Source organism: Equus asinus, chromosome 4 (genome assembly GCF_041296235.1).
Source record: "Equus asinus isolate D_3611 breed Donkey chromosome 4, EquAss-T2T_v2, whole genome shotgun sequence".
In the NCBI taxonomy this organism is placed as follows: Eukaryota; Metazoa; Chordata; class Mammalia; order Perissodactyla; family Equidae; genus Equus; species Equus asinus.
In genome coordinates, this window is record NC_091793.1 from 88,050,711 (window position 1) to 88,072,507 (window position 21,797).

General features: G+C 35.7%; 1 pseudogene; it reads right to left on the reverse strand.

Annotated features, from left to right (window-relative positions):
- Positions 1–660: 660 nt before the first annotated feature.
- On the reverse strand, positions 661–19,622 carry LOC139045012 (ferritin heavy chain pseudogene; annotated as a pseudogene).
- Between the last annotated feature and the right edge of the window lie 2,175 nt (positions 19,623–21,797).

Consider the following 21,797-nt stretch of genomic DNA (forward strand, 5'->3'; position numbering starts at 1 on the left):
GTACTTATTTCAGGATATGGAACCACTTGTAGCATTTTTTTCCCCTCTCTTACTAGTTCCAACAAGTAAATCACATCCCTAGCTAGGTCATGCCATATTCTTTGTTTGTTTATTTTATAACTTGCTCTAAGTACCTTAATAGTAACAATTAATCTAATCTATCTTGTATTCAATACAGAGACTGCTAACTAAAATAATCTGTTATAATCACACTCTGCCTAAATCAGACCTTAAATCTCTAGTATACTTCACAGATTTCTAAGTTATTTTCTATATACCAAAACCTCTCTGGCTTCTTTATGCAATGAGGTTGGTATGAATAAATAGATTGAGTTACAATACATTATGAAACTTGATTTTCACACAATCTTATGAAGAAGGTAAAGCAGATTTTATTTTCATTTATAGGTGATGAATCTGAGGCACAGAGACGTTCACACACTTGCCTCAGGTTTTTTTGTTGTTGTTGTTGTTGTTTTGATTTTTGTTTTTTTACGTTACGAACCATGTAAGTTTATTGGAAGAGATGGTAAAACTGGAAGAAAAAAACTTAGGTGAAGGCTTCTGAAGGGCAATATTGCAATAGGCATGCCCAGCATGGTGACCAGGAGAAGTCACTCCGTTTCTATGGGGAAGGCAGTCCAAGCTCAGTTCTTATCATTAGTCGTTCAGGGTGAACTTGTCAAAGAGGTACTTTCTGCCGGCTTCCGGGGCCCCCATCTTGCACAGCCACCGAACTCTAGACTTGACCTGCACCTGCAGGTAGTGAATCCCCAGGAATTCACACAGGTGGGTGTCCCTCTTGTGGGTGGCCATCTGGTGCAGATCCAGCAGGCTCTGCTTCACGCTCTTCTCCAGGTGGAAGGCACAACCCTATAGCCTTCAGGCTGCTCCCCCATTCCCAGCAGTCTGGCTTCTCGGTGTTGTGGACACTCATGCAGCCCCTGCATTAGTTCTGCAGCCGCCTCAGCTTTTCCGCGTGCTCCCTCTCCTCCCGCGACTGCGACAAGAAGGCCTGGGTGAAGCGCTTCAACGCCACGTCATTGGGGTCGAAGTGGGCAGCGGATGGATACAGGTAGGAGGGTAGAGCTCCAGGTTGATCTGGCTGTTGACAGAGGACTCACAGTTGGGGTGGTAGTTAACTAGTAAAAAGATGAGTCTAGAACCCGGGAACTCTAATTCCAGTAGGGAATTCTAATTCCCTTACTCCTTTGATTTTGGCCTGCATAATATTCAGTTTTGTCCTCTAAGTAGTCTTGGGGACATCACAAAACTGAAACATCAGATATAAGATAGAGATGTGGGATAGAAGACAGAGACTAGAATTAAAACCATTAGCTCTGAGTGCTAATGAGAACGGCACTGCTTAACTGTTTGGCTTTGAGCCGAACTTCCCTAACCTCTCTGAACTCTTAAAGCAACCTTTCTGGACTTTTTCTTTGCTTGTAAAATGTGGATGATTACCCATAACTTGGAAGGTGTTGTCCAAAATAAATAATTTTACCTCTTTGAAAATAACTTTAAAATTGTATACTGTATAAATATTACCTTTTTATTTTGACTATAGAGCCAAATCTTTAGTTATCGATATTTTTGTCAAAAAATAGCAGCGTATATAATTTAAATAATTCCAAATCTACTCATTATTTCTTTTAGTTTTGATGTAGTTTATTTTTAGTAATTATAAATATAACGTGGCCATGTTATCATAAGGAAAATGAACATTAAGAAATTAACCTTGTTTCTCTATTCCTAGATCTTGCCTTCTCTTCTCTGCTTACAAAGAATATATAGCTTCTCCAATCAGTAGTTCTTAGAGTGTGGTCCCTAACCAGCAGCATCATTATCACCTGGGAATTTGATAGAACTGTAGATTGTAAGGTTCCTCCCCAGACCTTCTGAATCAGAAACTCTGGGTTGAGGTCCTTGAGGTCCAGTAATCTGTGTTTTAAGAAGTTCTCCAGGTGATTCTGACTCATGGTAAGGTTGCAGAATCAATGCCTTAGATTAGTATGAAGCACTCTCTTAAAGTCCTGCCAGCTCCACAAATGTTGGTTGAATGGCTACTAAATGCAAGATACTGTGCACAGTGAATAGAGAATTAAAAGAATAAAGCAGATCTCATGATTCCTCCTTCTGACGGTCGATAGTGTTTAAATAGAAATAAGAAAGGGGAAAGGACTGTGTTAAGTAATACAAACATTAAGTTTAAAATCCAGTTCAACTGGGTTAGAAATGGCAAGTAATTCAATTCAGGATACAAGGATATCTCTGTTACATAACATTTGAGACTTATCCCACATGCCCAGGAATCAGGTCTTGATAGGAGGTGTTTGTCTTTCCTACTAGCATCACAGATCAGGAAAATACCTCAGAACACCCAATTTCTCTTAATGAGAGCAGGAGAGGGAAAGAGAGAGGGAACATAATATTTATTTAGTCACAAGGTCTCTCTCAGAAAGGAGAGTAATAGCTTTTTGTTCTGCTCAGCTCTTTGAGGAGAGAGAAACTGGAGGCAGGATGGTGGAAGAAGGAGAGATACCACAAAAAGGAGGCAGAAATGTCGGTGCTGTGTGCAAAGTAGATCGTGTGAAAAAACCCTCTGAAGGCCCCCAGGCCAGTGTCATTACTGTTGGGGAGGTTTTAATAAGGTCGGGAAGAAGCTGTCGCTCTCCTGAGCACATTCCCAAAGGCGTGTCATCAGAAAGCAATTTAGGAACTGAGACTTCCAACTATTTTGAGTCGATAAAATTATTGGGTTTACACTCTCACAATGTAAATTTATTTGGGTGTTTATTTTTTACGACTTTCATAAATGTACAGTTAAACACAGACAATAGAATTTAAAGAATGAAAATCAGCAAATAGAATTGCTGATATTTTCTTCACACTACCCGTTAGTCTGTCTTGATCTCCTCACTGTGAAGTTCCTAGTTTAGACCAAGGTGAAAAGGCGTTAGAGGTTACGGAGGGGAAGGAAGGATAGATCTGCTCACTATGTCCTCAAGCATCAGTGATCCAGATAGACATGTAAAGACTGCAGTTTTTGATGGCTAATAGGTATTTGGATATGCCGAACCCGCTACTGACTAATAGTGTAAGATTCGTTCTTTCCCCATCCTGATGCTTTCTCACCAAATTCCTTCAGGACTCAACGAAGCTTCTTTTAGTGGTAGAGTGGTCACCATGGAATGTAAGAAAAGGAATGTCCAAACTTATCTGGCTAACACAATACCCCTTGCCCCATGACTCAAAAACCCACAGTTCTATAAACAAAACATAAAACAAAATTAGCAATGTGTTTGAGAGTGCATTGGGAAGGTAGGAAGTTAAAGGGAAGGGTTTTGATGAACCCAAGGCAGGTTTAAAGAAATAACTTTATCTAGCAATTCAGTGCACAAGAATTTAGGCAATACTAGAAATTGGAGGCAGAAATGACTCATAATCATTTGGAAAAAACTTGTGTAGGTTTTTGGGTTGCTGTTTCTGTTAAATGGTGTTTTCATTTGGGTGTGGATGTGTGCAGCATGGGCCAGAGACACCGAGGAAGTGATTTTGTTGAAGGAAATAAAGTAAAAGAAATATTAACTCAGGTCTAGAAAAAAAGAACCAGCCAGGTTCTTTAGGCTGGGGACTTAACCTCTCATGGAGAGAGTATAGCACACCAATAGTTTATTTATAACCGTGAAACCCAAGTCAGCAAATCAAGAGCCTTGCCTAGGTATCTATTTTCAGACTGAAGATCCTCCTTGAATAATGACTTGCCTAAGTTTACTGTCTGATGTTTATCTTAGTTTATGGCCAGAATCAAGATATTCAAACTCTTCTACCCCATGTCCTCCCACACATACCTTATATGTACGCACCTTAATTAGACAAACATTGTCATGTTTGTTGTGGTTATATGGCCAAGATCAGGATCACTATATCTTTGAGTATAACTACCTATCTCCACTGCATGATATTCAGGAGTATACATAGGAAAGAGAACATGCTAGAGAAGTATATTCCTATCAGTAATGTCAGATGCAAACCAATGCCCTGTGTAGTTTATTCATCCTGAACCAAACTTGACCATGTGTGGGCCTCAAGGATCCCTTTTGTCTGTTATTAGATTAGAAGGAAGAAGACCACAGACCTCATTAGTATTGTGGATGGAAAGATTGAGGTAGGATGTGATCCAATAGACAGGCCACCCAAAAGGGAACTTTCCAGATAGAGGTAAGAGCTTCTAATAGGGTCTCCTCTTTCACAGGTGAAACCAAATCCCCCTGCTAACTACCAGTACAGGTCTTGAGGATGGAATGTGGGTAGAAGGAAGAAGGGACCCGTACAGAGACTATCTTCCTTTTTATAGCTTACAATAAAGTATAGTACTTTTTCAAAAAAAATTGTCTGAACATTACCAGTTTCAAAAATTAAGGAGAATCTTCAAGTACCAAACCCATATATATTTGAGGAGTAAATGATGAGCCAAACTGAAGATAAGATATTGCCTCCTACAGTGATCTTGAATTGAGAATCGATTTTACTATCATTATTGGGCTGAGTAGAGAGAGATGTTCTTCACAAAATTCACATCAGAGAAGTATTTTGCGTGCTTTCTAGATTTCTAAGTTTTCACATTCCTGATCCAGGATGTGAAAATATGGTTCATCTCACTTTTCAGTTCTGCTCTCTTGGTGATGACTTCCTGGAATATATATTGAAAATGATTCATACACCATAAGATTTCCGTGATTAACTTGCAGTGTCTGCCATTGGTGTGGAAAAAGGGACTGGAACTATGTATTCATGTATTTGACATTCAGGAAGAATAGGAGTAGGAAGTGAAAAGAAAGGAAGAGAATAAGAAAGGTGGGTAGAAATTTGTGGTGTTTACAGAAAGTAAGATACAGCAGGAATACCATATGAAGAAATGAAGGTTCCCAAGGAGAGGGCAAGGCTTATGCTTCCAGAGCACATGACCAGAAGGATCAGATACTTGACTTAAAACAATTTGAGTATTTTGGTATCAAAAAATCCCTTAAATCTATGCACACTTAAAAGATCCTAAAAATAAGCTCAAAGGAAGAACAAGTCTGTGGCTCTTTGATGTAGGACAAATTCAGGAAAGAACTGTTGGAGCCCTGAGTGAGTTTTCCCAAAGGATTGTAAAGGATGCAGTGCTGAGCCAGTGCACATTCCTTCTCATGGTCTCCTTTACCTTTTCCCTGCTTTCTTTCTGATGTCTCTTGTTGTTTATGGCTGAACATTTAGGGCTTCTTCGTTTTAATGAATTCTTTAGCCTTTGACTTGCCTGTCACCACTGAGTTTTATGCTTTTGTTATAAGGCAGTGAGCTTGCTCCACACACAGTCCAAATTGAGCAAAAACCCCTTGCAAAGCCCCCCAAATGATGCCATTGTCCTTTTTAATGTATGCTTAGAGAAAGAAACAATCTGTTTCATTCCTTGTGTTAGAACAGCTGGAATGAAATGAATAGAGGGGGCTGAGCAGTTCTGCAAAATCTTTGATAATAGAGAAGTACAAGTGTTCCCCGTCAGCAGTAGGATGATAATTTCTCTGGTATGAATGATGTAACCAAGTGGTTGTGTATTACTGCCCCATTCTTTCTTGTCCCAAGACACCCTTGGAAACGCGATGCTACATCTCAATGGGATTTTCCAGTACAAAGATTCTTTTCAAATAACATAATTGTGGATACACACCACTCCTACAGAGGTAAGTATACTGAAGATGTGCCAAAACATTAGGGCAGAAATTCAGTTCCCATGGCACACAAGCAGGAATCCAACCATTTGCAGCAATAAATAAATTTTTTGTAGACTCCAAGATTATAAAGTATACACTCTCTATAAGACTCAAATTGCCTGTTTGTTTGTTTTGGAGTAAAACAACCTGATAAATGAAACAAGAGAGAAAAGTATACAGGAATGCAGAATATTTTTGTTTCACAGATGAAATTGGTATATTTCTATTGCTCTTTAGCATAGAAAGCCTATAGGTGATAAGAAAAGATTTAAAGAGATAATTCTTTGCTTAACATTGTTTGAACTTTTACTTCCTTAATTGACTATGTGAAGAAAAGAAACAAACACACAAGCAAAAGAAAAACAACAGCAACAATAAAAGATTGTCTAATCTAAGGTCCAACCAAAATGAAATCCAAGAGAAAAGAGCATAATGTTGGAGACAAAATGGGCATAAATAAAGAAATAATTGGGTGTCAGATCTCTGGAAATCACTTCTATGCACAGCAGTTGAATAAACCTGCCTTTGGACATGTGAAGATCTATTATGTAGAACACATAATAGACATAATTTCCCCAGGGGGAAAAATTAGAACCAATGGATAAACCATAGAGAGGCAGATAGCTCAAAATAAGAAAGAAAATTATAACTACATATATTCAACAGTAATCATGACCACCATCACTGGGAGTTCTCAAGCAAAGAATGTAGTAAGGAAGACCAAAGGATTCCCTGCCATCCTTCCTGAATTTCCCAGGCTATGATATTGAGCTATGATGGTCGAGTTTGTACTTGAGGAAGTTTATTCACCTAGGAGCACCATGGAGAATGAAATATAAGACTCTTTTCTTTAAAGAGTGAGAGGTAAGGAAGGGTCTGAATCCTGGATGTTGTCCAGAACTGGCTTTAGTGGACATTTGTTTTGATCCAGCATTCATTCTCTCTCTTTATTTTGGCTAAAATCACACTGAGTTTTCTAGGAAGACCACCTCTCCCTTATTCTTAATTCATTCGTTTGGGGTTCACATCCTCCACTACTAGGGGAAATCTTTACATGGATTCGCTCAATAAAATCATTACATTCCTGGCCACAGTGATTGGTTAAGCAATGAGTGTATGATTCAAAACCAGCCAGTTAGGGCTAATGAAACCTAATGGGGAGTCTCTTTGCTAGAGTTGTTGAGAGCCCGCAACAAAAGCCTAGAGCTTTTAGAAGTCCTCTTGTCATCAGGAGGGAAGAGCCTAATGTGAAAATAAAGGCAACTCAGAATAAAGCAGAGTGCGATGGGAGCGTGCAAGCTCTTGAAACTAATCATGCTTAAAACTAACTTTACCGCTAGATTGTTTACTCTTTGAGCCCCCATCCCTCCATTTAACTGTTGTATTTAAGCTTATTTGAGTTGGTTTTGGTCACATGCAACCAAAGTGTCCTGATTACTGCATGGATGGCCAGTGAGAGCAATAGTATGAAGTGCCAACAGTCACCAAGGGCCAGGAGAAAAGCAATGGCAAATTTGGCCATCTCATGATGTTTCTGGGAAGCTGGCCCTGAATATTATACTCTGTTGACCTTAACCAGATTCTCTCCTCATATCACTGACTGAATCTTAAGTTTTTTTCTCTCAACCTCTGCTAAATAATTTAGTTTCCTCATAGCCTTTCCAAACCAATCACATCTGATTTCAGTTATTCTAGACTTCAGGTCATCTTACTTTTTACAGACCTAAGTACACGGGTGTAATTTGGTGCAACGAAAAATGCTGATAATTAAATTGATTGAAAATGCTCACCTGTTATTGTCTTACTGGATTCTACCCTTCTCCATTTCTTTATTCTAGTATTGAGTTATTATTATTATTGAATTATGTATTATATTTGTGTTTCATTTGAATACTCTAGAAAGAAAAGGAATTAAGTTATGAATGGTTAGAATGATGTAGTATTTATAAAATCATTTTATTTCTATTTTGACATTTTATTTGTAATTTTTAAATTGTCCTTAAAGTACTTTGGCCAGGTGCCTGGTATATATCATTTGTATTTGCAAAGGAATTTAATATAATTTGATTATATATAATTTCTAATACATGATGAATCCTTAAGCAGTTGTTTTTCTATTTTGTTTCTGAAAGAGTATGCTTCCCAGAGACAGGAGACAGCATGATAAGGAAGTTAGGGAAGTAAGAAAATTAGAATTTAGGACACCAATGTCTTAAGGTAGGAAAATGCCATAGGTTTTTCAATTTCTCACTTTTTTTTTTTTGAGGAAGATTAACCCTGAGCTAACATCTGCTGCCAATCCTCCTCTTTTTGCTGAGGAAGACTGGCCCTGAGCTAACATCCATGTCCATCTTCCTCTACTTTATATGTGGGATGCCTGTCAAGCCAAGCAGTGCTGTGTCCGCACCCGCATCCAAACCAGTGGACGCCAGGCTGCCAAAGCAGAATGTGCAAACTTAACCTATGCACCACCAGGCTGGCCACTCTCACTTTTGATTATTGAGAAAAAAAGCCTAGGTACTCTACTTTTTTGAAATAGTGAAGAAAGGAAACCATTATCTCTTGTTTTTCTGATTGCAGTGCTTCTTGATTTTTAAAATAGAAAGGCGTGTATAGAAAACAATGGCACTTATTCTGAATACTGAGGTTAAAAAATAAGATTACCAGCAATGAGAGGTGACTGGCCCAGGGTTCCAGCTCCTCTAGTCTTACCTAACTTGTCTCAGGGTAGAAGGAAGCAATATTCTGGACTTCCTCGTAACTTAAAGCCATCACCAAAGCTAATTGTTCTGAAGCTTGGTCACTTTTAAGAACAAACAAATGGCTCCAAGGGGCATAGAACTGTTGCTTATTTTCCCACTTAATTCCATTTCAAACATAAAGAGAGAGAGAGAACATCATTTTAGTTATGGCAAACTGCTTGCTGAGATAAGGATAAGTTTGTTCTATGGAATTACCTTGCTTAGGCATTTTTTTTCTATTAAGGATAGCTACACCGTATACTTCAATGGTTTAGAATTTGTTTTTAGAAAACTTGAAATATAAGTCTCTTCTTTCCTTGATTTAGTCTTTTGTCCAATACAAATGCAGCAAGTAGGACCTCTGACTTTGTGTAAGAATGCACAAACCTAAAAAGTTATGGTTGAGGGTAATGCCCGCAAGAGTGAAAAAGTGTTTATTTTATTTGAGGAAGCATACAGATTACATGTATAAAAGCTATAAGCAACAAGCAAACAAAAGTCCTTCCCTATGGTCTCCTCCAGGGTCCTTTCTGTAAGAGTAATCTCTAATGGCAACACTTTACAAAACCAAAGAGCCAACATAAAAAATTAAATTGTGGTTTAGATAATAGAATTTTTTACATTTTTGTAGTTTAAAGAGGCTGGATTTAGAATTCAGGGGCTTTGGGATTTAGTCCTGGCTCTGCCTCTCTACTCTATTCCCTGCCAATAGGTCTAGACCAACGCTTCTCAGACTTGAGTGACTGTTGGAATCATTGGTAGAGCTTGTTAAAAATACAGATTCCTGGGTGGACCCCACCCCAAGAGTTTCTGATTCAGCAGGTCTGAGTTGGGCACCGTGCATTTACATTCCCAGTGGGACTAACGCGCTGATCCTTGAAAAACCATTGATCTAAACCTCAGTTTTTCTCATCTTTATAATGTAGGAATTCAATTAGGCCTATCCATTATAGCCCTAAAAAGTAGGAGACAACCATTTCCACTTATTAAAAGGAAAAAGATTTCAGTTTAGAAGTTGTATACTTTAAAATATCAATAAAATTTTAATTAACTCTCACAAGCACCTTGTGAGAAATATAGGATGAATATTGGCACCCTTGTCCAGGTGTGGAAATAGAAGCATTGTGTATTTACATGTCTGAAATTATCCAGCTGGATAGCAGGAGAGTTAGGACTAATATTGTCTCTCAACTCAGAGTCCTATTTTCTTTTGTTTATACGTATATAAGTGAAAAACAACCCATTTACAATCTTTATTCATTCATGGTATTTAGGAAGAGGATTCTGTCTTACTTGGATCACACATGCCCCTTGAACATACCTTTTTAGCAGAGGCAGGTAATAGTTTAAAAAAAGAAGGAGAAAGAGAAGAAAAAGCAACAGAAGCAGCAAAGCACAAAAGAAATAGCATTTTATGGAACAAGCCACTTGTCATCTTTGAAGATATCAACAATGCTAAAAGAGAGCGTCAGTCAGGACGCTTATGTAAGAACTCTCTATTCACTGTTGTGGTGCAATATATATATATATATATATTTCATTAATTGAGATGAGACATCAATTACAAACAGATGTAGCTCACATTGCATTTCTGTACCTTCTGTCTGAACCTAATTGCTGTCCCACACCAACAAATGTGTGCTCTTACCTCACCTTCAGTATCTCAGCTGCTGGAAAGTAAATCCCCAAACATTCCTTGATTAAGTTCTTGTTTCATGCTTGCAAGTTAATATTGAGATGCTAAGCCAGAAGGTGGAGGCATCGTTAGTGACAACGAAAATTAAAAGCAAAGTGAGAATTAATTTGTTTCTATAGCTGTCAATGGAGATCCTCCGAGGGAATGCTAGTATATAGCTCCAGTTGCTGTATTGTGCTAACAGGGATTCCATCAGCTTGTGCATCTCGGGTGAACACCAGCCATTTCACATACAATGGGATTTCAGGCCATCCGATAGGTTGGACCTCATGGTGACTTTGTATTTTTAGTTTTCAGATATACTTTTACAAACACTTTCACATGACAGCACTGCTACTCTTAAATATTGAAACAACCTACAAATGATATTATTTGACCTCCATTCTTTTAGTTGTTGCATCTTTTAGCCCATTCGTTTTAACCTTAAGTTTGGGAAATTAATTTTGAAATATATTTCTGAAAGTTATGCAAGGTCAAATAAATGATGATACTCATTTTGTAATGTGGCTTCCTGACTTGCAGTTTTTAGACCAGTAAAATTAAATAAAAATAAGGACTAACATAGAGTTAGCAATTTTCTATTTAATAAAAAGAGCATTGAAAATATAATGCCTCCTATTACAATTCTATCGTTTATCGTCAGTATGAACTTTTAAAAAACAAGAAAGCAGAAAAAATATAATGTCAAAATTTTAAAAATTAGCTTTATGAAAAATACAATATAATGTCTTTAGTGTTTCTTTTAAATTATCATTTTGGAAAATTTGGAAAACAAAAGAAAATAGAAGGAAGAAAAACTTGCCCCAAGTCCCGTCATCCAAAGATAACCATTGTTAATAGTTTGTCTATATCTTCATAGTCCTTTTTTTTGCATTTTTTTTATTGAGGTAAAATTGCCATATAACACTTTCATTTCAGGTATACATCATAATAATTAGATCTTCGTACATACTACAAAGTGATCACCGCAATAAGTCTAGTTACCATCTGTCACCATACAATTCATCCCCTTCACCCATTTCACTCACCCTCTGACCTCTTTCCCTTCTGATAACCACCAATCTGTTTTCTGTAGCTATGAGTTTTATTCTGTTTTATTTGTCCATTGTTTTGTTTTTAGATTCCACATGTAAGTGAAATCGTACAGAATTTGTCCTTCTCTGTCTGACTTATTGCACTTAGCATAATACCCTCAAGGTCCATCCATGTTGTCACAAACAGCAAGATTTCCTTCTTTTTTATGGCTGAGTAGTATTCCATTGTGTATATTTATCACATCTTCTTTATCCAGTCACCCATTGATGAACACTCGGGTCATTTTCATATTTTGGCAATTGTAAATAATGCTGCAACGAACGTAGGGGTGCATATATCTTTTCAAATTAGTTTTCATTTTCTTCAGATAAACACCCAAAAGTGGAACATCTGGAAGTTTTACCTTTAATTGTTTAAGGAATATCCACACTGTTTTCCATAGTAACTGCACCAAATTACATGCCCTCCAATAATTTACAAGGGTTCCCTTTTCTCCATGTCCTCTCCAACACTTATTTCTTGTCTTTTTGATAATAGTCACCCTAGCAGGTGTGAGGTGACATCTCACTGTAGTTTTGATTTGCATTTTCCTGATAATTAGTGATGTTGAACATCTTCTCATGTGCCTGTTGGCCATCTCTATGTCTTCCTTGGAAAATTGTCTATTTTGATCCTCTGCCCATTTTTAAATCAGATTATTTGTTTCTTATACTATTGATTTGTTTGAATTCTTTATATCTTTTAGTATTAATCTCTCATCAGATATGAGATTTATAAATATATTCTTCCATTCAGAAGGTTGCCTTTTCATTTTGTTGATGGTTTCCTTTGCTTTCCAGAAGCTTTTTAATTTGATGCAGTCCCACTTGTTTGCTTTTGCTTTTATTGCTTTGCTTTTGGAGTTGAAGCCAAAAGTTCTACACCAAGACTGATTTCAAGGAGCTTAGTGTCTGTGTTTAATCTATGAGTTGTATGGTTTCAGGTCTTACATTCAAGTTTTTAATTCATTTTGAGTTAATTTTTGTCTATGATGTAAGATAGTGGTCAAGTTTCATTCTTTCGCTTGTGGCTGACCAGTTTTCTCAACACCATTTATTGAAGAGATTGTCCTTTACCCATTGTATATTCTTGGTTCCTGTGTTGTAAATTAATTGACCATATATGGGGTTTCTTTCTGGGCTCTCTATTCTGTTCCATTGATTATGTGTTTGTTTTAATGCCAATATCATACTGTTTTGATTACTGTAGCTTTGTAGTAGTTTTAAGTCAGACAGTGTGATACCTTCAGCTTTATTCTTCTTTCTCAAATCTGCCTTTTGTGGTTCCATACAAATTTTAGAAATATTTTTTCTAGTTCTGTAAAAAATGCTATTGGAATTTATATAGGAATTTCATTGAATCTGTAGATTGCTTTGGGTAGTACGGACATTTTAACAATGTTAATTCTTCCAATGCATGAGCACAGAATAACTTGCCATTTTTTTGTATCTTCTTCAATTTCTTTTATCAGAGCTTCATAGTTTTCAGTATACAGGTCTTTCACTCCTTTGGTTAAATTTATTCCTAAACATTTTATTCTTTTTGATGCAATTGTAAATGGGATTTTTTTTTAAAATTTAACTTTCTGATAGTTTGTTATTGGTATATAGAAATGCAACAGATTTTTACATATTGATATTGTATCCTGCAACTTTACCGAATTTGTTCATTAGTTCTAACAGTTTTTGGTGGATTCTTTAGGGTTTTCTATGTATAGTATCATGTCATCTGAAAATAGTGACAGTTTTAATACTTCCCTTCCAATTTGGACGCCTTTTATTTCTTTTTCTTGCACAATTGCTGTGATTAGGACTTCCAATAATATGTTGAATAAAAGCAGTGAGAGTGGGCATCCTTGTCATGTTCCTGATCTTAGAGGAATAGCTTTCAGCTTTTCACCATTGAGTATGATGTCAGCTGTAGGTTTGTCATATATGGACTTTATTATGTTGAGGTACATTACCTCTATACCCCTTTGTTGAGAGCTTTTATCATAAATGGATCTTGACTTTTGTCAAAAGCTTTTTCTACATTTATTGAGATGATCACATAATTTTTATCCTTCATTTTGTTAATGTTTTGTATCATGTTGATTGATTTGTGGATGTTGAACCATCCTTGCATCCCTGGAATAAATTCCACTTGATCATGGTATATGATTCTTTTAACGTATTGTTGAATTTGGTTTGCTAATATTTTGTTGAGAATTTTTGCATCTGCATTCATCAGGCATATTGGCATACAATTTGTGGTGTGTGTGTGGTATTTTTGTCTGGTTCTGGTATCAGGGTAATGCTGGCCTAATAGAATGAGTTTGGAAGTGCTCCCTCCTCTTCAATTTTTTGGAAGTTTGAGAAGGGTACATATTAAATCTTCTTTGAACGTTTGGTAGAATTCACCAGTGAAACTGTCTGGTCTGGACTTTTGATTACTGATTCAATCTCATTACTGCTAATTGGTCTATTCAGATTTTCTGTTTCTTTATGATTTAGTCTTGGTAGATTGTATGTTTCTAGGAATTTATCCATTTCTTCTAGGTTATCTGATTTGTTGGCATATAATTGTTCATAGTAGTCTCATGATCCTTTATATATCTGTGACATCAGTTGTAACTTCTCTTTAATTTCTGATTTCATTTATTTGAGTACTGTCTCTCTTTATTTTGGTGAGTCTAGTTAAAGATTTGTCAATTTTCTTTATCTTTTCAAAGAACCAGCTCTTTGTTTCATTGATCCTTTTTATTGTTTTTTCAGTCTCTATTTCATTTATTTCCACCATGATCTTTATTATTTCTTGCCTTCGACTAACTTTGGGCTATCTTTGTTCTCCTTTTTCCTGGTTCCTTTAGGTGTAAATTGAGATTGTTTATTTGACACTTTTCTTGTTTCTTGAGGTAAGCAAGTATAGCTATAAACTTCTCTCTTCAAACGACTTTTTCTGCATCCCATAGATTTTGGACTGTTGTATCTCCATTTTCATTTGTCTCAAGGTATGTTTTTGTTTCTCCATTGACCCATTGGTGGTTCAGTATCATGTTGTTTAATTGCCACTTATTTGTAATTTTTACAGTATTCTTCCTGTAAATGATTTTTAGTTTTGTACCATTTTGTTCAGTAAAGATGATTGATATGATTTCAGTCTTCTTAAGTTTATTGAGATTTGCTTCATGGTCTAACATATGATCTATCTTGGCAAATGTTCCATGTGCACTTGAGAAGAATGTCTATTCCACTGCTTTTGGATAGAATATTCTATATACACCTATTAAGTTCACCTGGTCTAATGTTTCATTTAAGGTCAATGTTTCCTTATTGATCTTCTGTCTGGATGATCTATCCATTGATGTAAATGAGATATTAATGTTCCCTACTATTATTACATTGCTATCAATTTCTTCCTTTATGTCTGTTAATATTTGCTTTATATAGCTAGGTGCTCCTATGTTGGGTGCATAAATATTTACAAATATTATATCCTCTTCTTGGATTAACCTTTATCATTAGGAATTGCTCTTCTTTGTCTTTTATTGAAGTCTTTGTTTTAAAGTCTATTTTGTCTTAGATAAGTATAGATGCAACAGCTTTCTTTTCAGTTCCATCTTCGTGGAATATCTTTATCCATCCCTTCACTTTTAGTCTGTATGTGTGCTTAGATCTAAAGTGAGTATCTTGTAGGAAACATGTAGATGGGTTTTGTTTTTTTATTTATTCAGCCACTCTATGTCTTTCAATTGGCTAATTTAGTCCATTTACACTCAAAGTAATTATTGATAGGTATACACTTATTGTCATTATTTTAGTTGTTTTCTGGCTGTTTTTGTAGTTCCTCTCTGTTCTTATCTTATTCTCCTGCTCTCTTCCCTTTTGATTTCATGACTTTCTTTAGTGTTATGTTTAGATTTCATTCTTGTCATCTTTCGTGTATCTACTGTAGGCTTTTGCTTTTTGGTTACCATACAGTTCACATATAACAGTTTATATGTATAGAACAGTCTATTTTAAGTTTATAGAAACTTAAGTTTGAATGCATTCTAAAAATTTTGCATTTTTAAGCCATCTACATTTTATGTTTTTAAAGTTATATTTTACACCTTTTTATTTTGTGTATCCTTTAACTGATTATTGTAGCTATAGTTAATTTTGCTACTTTTGTCTTTTAACCTTCATGCTAGCTTTATAAATTGTTAATCTGCTACCTTTACTGTATATTTGCCTTTATCAGTGAGATTTTAATTTTCGTATATTTTCTTGTTACTAGTTAGTGCCTGTTCTTTTCAGCTTAAAGAAGTCCCTTTAAGACTTCTTGTAAGACTGGTTTAGTAGTGATGAATTCCTTTACTTTTTGCATGTTTAGAAAACTCTTTATCTCTCTTTCAACTATGAATGATAACCTTGCTGGGTAGAGTATTCTTATTTGAAAGTTTTTTTCTCACAGCACTTTGAATATGTCATTCCGTTCTTCTGAACTGCAATGTTTCTGTTGAACAATCAGCTGATGGTATTATGGGGGATAACTTTTAAGGTATCCAAGTATATACAGTCCTGTTTGACTGCAATCATAAACCTTGCTGCGCTCCAGATCAGGTGATGGCTTGGCAACATTTGCAAAACTTGGTCTTTCAGACAAGGGTATGAGCTCCTTTCTGAAAAGTGCCAACAAGCTGCAGCAAGGCCAAAGGAGAAGGCCCAGACGGCATCCCCTTGCCTATGTTTCTTTAGAGCAATTCTGTAGCTTCTAGATGTGTGGGAACCCTGAAGCCTGCCCCACAGACTGAATCTCCAGGACCAGTAAATAGACCTTTTTCACAGGAAGACTGACGATGTGTTTCATTCTGCTGTCTGTGCAGTGCCCTGGGAGTGGCAGCCTGCCTAGAACTGTCTCTCTGATTGTTTCAGGCCTGTGAGGTCCTCTTTAGTTTTTTCTTCAAGATGCACCCCTGCAAACTTTGTTGACGACCTAGAAATTTCAGGAACCACTGTGTGAAGGAGAGAGGGTCAATTATCTGTTCAATTCAGGAGGGGGGACCTGATGGACATGCTAAAGTGATGATTTTGTAACTAAGGAAGCAGTATTTCAGATCACTTGGAAAAAAGTGATGTCCTCAGTGAGTAAGACTACTAAAAATCTCAATGCATCCCTTGATATTGACTAACTAGTGTGCATGGATCTGGCCAATAGCTTTGTCTTTTCCTCATCAAATCTTGAAAGATTTGTAATTCATCATCATGATCATTTTGAGGATTTTCTGCCCTGTGCGTTATCATAATATCAGTAGGAAAACAAGATTTGTATTTTAAAAAATACACTTTGTTGTAAATGTTTTCTTGTATTCTCTCATATGATATGAGCATTCTGTGATGTCAGAAGAAACAAAGGCATGTTTTCAGATGGTATATGGATTTTGGCACAAAAAGTTACATAATCTAGTGGAACCATATGTGCACAGAAAGTTACAGAATCTAGTGGAACCCTACGTACACAGTGCATCACAGATTGGTGGACCTCTCTTCAGGACCAGGGTAGCTGGACTTCATGGGCAGTTGCCCCCAGGCTGTATATCTTTGGCCTTAGGCAGCCATGTCAAGCTGGGTCTTATAGTATAAACCTACAGATGGTGAGCAGGGTGAGTAATGTCCAGTATTTACCACTTTACTGTGGTGCTCTAGGCTCAGCAGTGAAGGTTCTAGACAACTGCTTCAGTGGCCAGCTCCAAAGATCATTGTATCCATTTTGAATAAGTGTCTTTCAGAACTTCTGGAGGAATCCTTTTTTAGGTTTCCAAGTGGAAAGTTATGTAGCTTGAATTGTGCCTCAGGTAGAAACTCAGTGGGTTGACTGGCAGCGAGGTGGAGACTCCTGGTATCAGAGCTGAGGTGGGGTGGCCCTACGTCATTAATTCACATATATTGAATTCATCTATCTTGTTGTGGACCAGTTGTGCTCTTTTAATGATGTCCATGCTACCTGCACAATAGCTGCTCTAATAATATGTATGTTCATAAAGTGGATCTTGGTGGAAAAAAGTCTGTTGGATTCAAAATTATTAAAAGAAAATTCAGCATTACATTTATCAATAAATGGAAGAGCTATTCGGTTCTCTAATTATAATTTTAACTTTTTTGATTTTTGAATGGTTGTAAAAATTGGTTTTAAAATTATGTCACTTGTTTGTAATATGTTTTGTTAATGGTGACTATTAATGGTTTGGGATGTGCTTGTATCATTTTAGGTATAGATGTGATATAAAAAGTTATAGAAGTGCCCTCCAGTATTGCTGGGCATAAGTGGGAGTTCTGGCTACCTTCTGGGACTCTATTGATAGCACCTGGGCACCATGTCATTTCAACCCCTTTTGAGAGTGAAAAGAGACTGAGTGGGGAATCTGGACTGCTATCCCAAACTTGCAGTAATGCAGTGGTGCCCCATATTCCTCCTGCTGGAGTGGCACGAGAGGAAGCTGACAAAAATAGAAGATGTACATAAGATCCAGTGCCTCATAACAGGATACCCCAAAAGTCCAAGTTCAATAAAAAATAACTAGTCCTACCAAGGACCAGACAAATCTCAACTAGAATGAAAAAAGACAATAAATAGATGCCAACACCAAGAAGACAGAGACATTAGAGTCATTTGACAAAGATTTCTAAGGAGCCATCATAAAAATGTTTCAATGTCCGATTAAAAACATGATTAAAACAAATTTTAAAAAATCTCAGCAAAGAAATAGAAAGTTTTAGCATATAAATAGAATATAAATGAAAGAAACAGATGGAAACTTAGAATTGAAAAATAAAATTAAATTAAAAACAGTGAATGGGTCAAGAGCAGAATGGAGGGGATAGAGTAAAGAATCAGTGAAGTTGAACATAGACAATAAAAATTTCCCAATCTGAACAATGAGGAGAAAATAGACCGAAAAAAAATAAAATAGACTTCAGGACCTCTGGGACTGTAAAAATCTAGCATTCATGTCACTGGAGTCCTGCAGGGACAGGGGAAATAGCTCAGGGCTAAAAGTTATACCATATCTTGGGCCATAGAACAAACCTCAGCAAAGTTAAATGGATTGAAATCATACAAAGTGTGTTTTCTGACCAAAATGAAATCAAACTATAAGTCAAGAACATATAAATATCAGGAAAATCTACAAATACTTGGAATTTAAACAGCAGATTTTTAAATAATTTATGAGTCAAAGGGACAGTCTCAAGGGAAATGAAAACTGTATTGCACTGAATAAAAATACAACATAAAATTTGTATGACACTTTTAAATAGGACTAAGAGGGAAATTTATAGCACTAAATACATGAGAAAAGAGGGAAAATGTCAAATCAATAATTTGAAGTCCTACCTTAAGAATCTAGAAAAAGACCAAAGAAACCTAAAGCATGCAGATGGAAGGAGATCATGAAGATACGAACAGAAATCAATGAAATGGAAAGGAGTAAAACAATGAAACAAAAACTTGTTTTTTTGCAAAGATCAATAAAATTTACCAACTGACAAAGATAAAAGGGAGAAGGCAAAAATTACCAATACCATTTGTAAACAGGGGATATCACTACAGACCCTGCAGATATAAAAGGAAAATAATAGAATAATTTGAACAACTCTACTCAGACAAATTTGACAACTTAAATGAAATGGACTAATTTCTTGAAAAGCATAAACTGCCACAAATTATCAAATATGAAATAAATTATTTGAATAGTCCTATAGCTGTTAAGAAAATTGAATCCATAATTTAAAAACTCATGAAAGAGGAATTGCCAGGCCCAAGTAATTTCACTGGGAAAATCTACCGAATTTTAAAAAAGAATTAAAACAAATTATACACAATGTCTCCCAGAAAAGACAAGAAAAGGGAATACATCTCAATTCATTTTATGAAGCTAGTATACACTAATGCCAAAACTAGATAATGACAGTAAAGAAAAGGAGAACTAACGTCTAATATCCCTCATGAAATTAAACACAGAAATCTTTATTATAATAATAGAATTCAGCAATATATAAAAAGAATTGTATGCCATGACAAATGTGGTTATTACAGTGACACAAGATTGGTTCAATATTCAAAAGCTATTAATGTAATCCACCATATTAATAGGCTAAAGAGAAAAACCATATGGTCATATCAACTGGTATACAAAAAGCATTTGAAAAAATGCATTTATGACAAAAATTCCAAGAAAAATGGGAGTAGAGGGAAACTTTCTCAATTTGATAAAGAAGATCTATAAGAAAACCTGCAGCCAATACTTAATGGTGACTTAATGGTGAAGAATTTGAATACCTCCCCACTAAGATCAGGAAGAAAGCAAAGATATCTGGTCTAACCACACTTACCCGACATAGTGCTGGAAGTCCTAGGCAGTGCAACAAGAGTAAAAAGGAAATAAATATCATCTAATCGGACAAAAAGAAATGAAACTTTTCATATTTGCAGATGATATGACTGTCTAACCTAGAAAATTCCAAGGTGTGTACTAAAAAACTCCTCGAAACTGAGTTTTGCAATTCTGCAGGGTACAAGATAAACATCCTAAAAGTGATTGTAGTTCTATATGTTAACAATGAACATGTGGAGACCAAAATTAAAAATGCAATGACATTTATAATTGCTCAAAAAAGAGAGAAATGCTTAGGTGTGACCCTAAAACAATATGTACAGGACTTACATGCTGAAAAGTACAACCATACTAATGAAAGAAATCAAAGATCTAAATAAATAGACAGACATACTATGTTCATGGATTGGAAGACCCAACATTGTAAAAATTTCAATTGTCCCCAAATTGATATATGTTTAATACAATTCTTATTAAAATGCCAACAAAATTATTTCTTACATATAGAAATTACTGTATAATTTGTATAGAAAAGCAAAGGAACTGGAATAATTAACAAAATTCAAAAAAGGAGAATGAAAAAGCAGGAATAGGTCCACCCAGCTTCAAAACTGATTATACAGCTACAGTATTCAAGACTGTGTGGTGCTGGTGGAGATACAGACACAGAGATCAATGAAACATAATAAAGAGCCTAGAATTAAGTCCACACAAATATGCTCAACTGATTTTTGACAAAAATGAAAAAAAGAAAGCAATTCAATGGAGGAAGGATAGCCTTTTCAAAATGGTGCCGGAGCAACTGGATATCCGCAGGCAAAAATATAACCTTTACCTAAACCTCACATCTTATATAAAAATTATCTCAAAATACATCATAAACAAATGTAAAACATAAATTTATAAAACTTTTAGAAAAAAATCATGGGATAAAATACTTGGGAGCTAAAAGCATGATCCATAGATGGAATAGTAGATTAATTAGATTTCATCAAAATTAAAAACTTTTGCCCTGCAAAAAATGCTTTGAAGAGGATAAAAAGATGAGCTACAGACTTGGAGAAAGTATTTGAAAACCACATATCTTACAAAAGAATAACATGTAGAACATAGAGAGAGCTGTTAATATTCAACAGTAAGAAACCAAGCAATCAACTTAAAAAATAGGCAAAAGACATGATCAGATATTTCATTCAAGAGGATATATAGATGGCAAATAAGTACATTCAGTAATGTTCAGTATAATTAGTCATTAGGGAAATGCAAACTAAACACACGAGATATCACGACACACCTATCAGAATGACTGAAACAAAAAATAGTGATAAAACTAAATGCTTATAAAGACAAGGAGAAATTCGTTCACTCATGCATTGCTGGTGGGAATGTAAAATGGTACAGCTAATCTGGAAAAGAGTTTGGCAGTTTCTTAAGGAAATTAAACATAAAATACCATACAACCTAGTAATTTCACTTCTGGGCATTTATCTCAGAGATATGAAAACTTACATTCATGAAAAAACCTGAATACAAACTTTCAGAGCATCTTTATTCATAATAGCCAAATGCTGGAACCAACCCAGATATCCTTCAGTGGGTGAATGGTTAAACAATCTGAGCTACATGGATGGAACACTACTCTGCAATTAAAAAGGAATTAACTATTCACACACAGAACAACTTTGGTGAATCTCCAGAGTATTATACTGAATGAAAAAAGCCAATCCCGATTAGTTACTTACTGAATGATTCCATTTATATAATATTCTTGAAATGACAAAATTATACAAATAGAGCACAGATTAATGGTTGCCACAGTTTAAGAATGAGCAGATGGAGACTACAAGCGAAACATGAGTAATTTTTGTAGTGATAGAAATGTCCTGTATCTTGGCTGTATCAGTGTCAAGACGCTGGCTGTGATATGGTACTACACTTTTACAAGATGATACCCTTGAGGAAAACTGAGTAAAGGGAACATGGGATCTTTATGTATTATTACTTACAATTTCATGTGTATCTACAATTTTCTTCAACTCAAAAAAAATTAATTAAAAATAACTTATAGAAAGAAGCTCAACTTTCTCATAAACATTTTATAAGATTTTATACAGAAATTTAAAAAAATTCAATATTTAATACACCCTCTAATATTTTTGTTGTTGTTGTTGCCTCCAGGG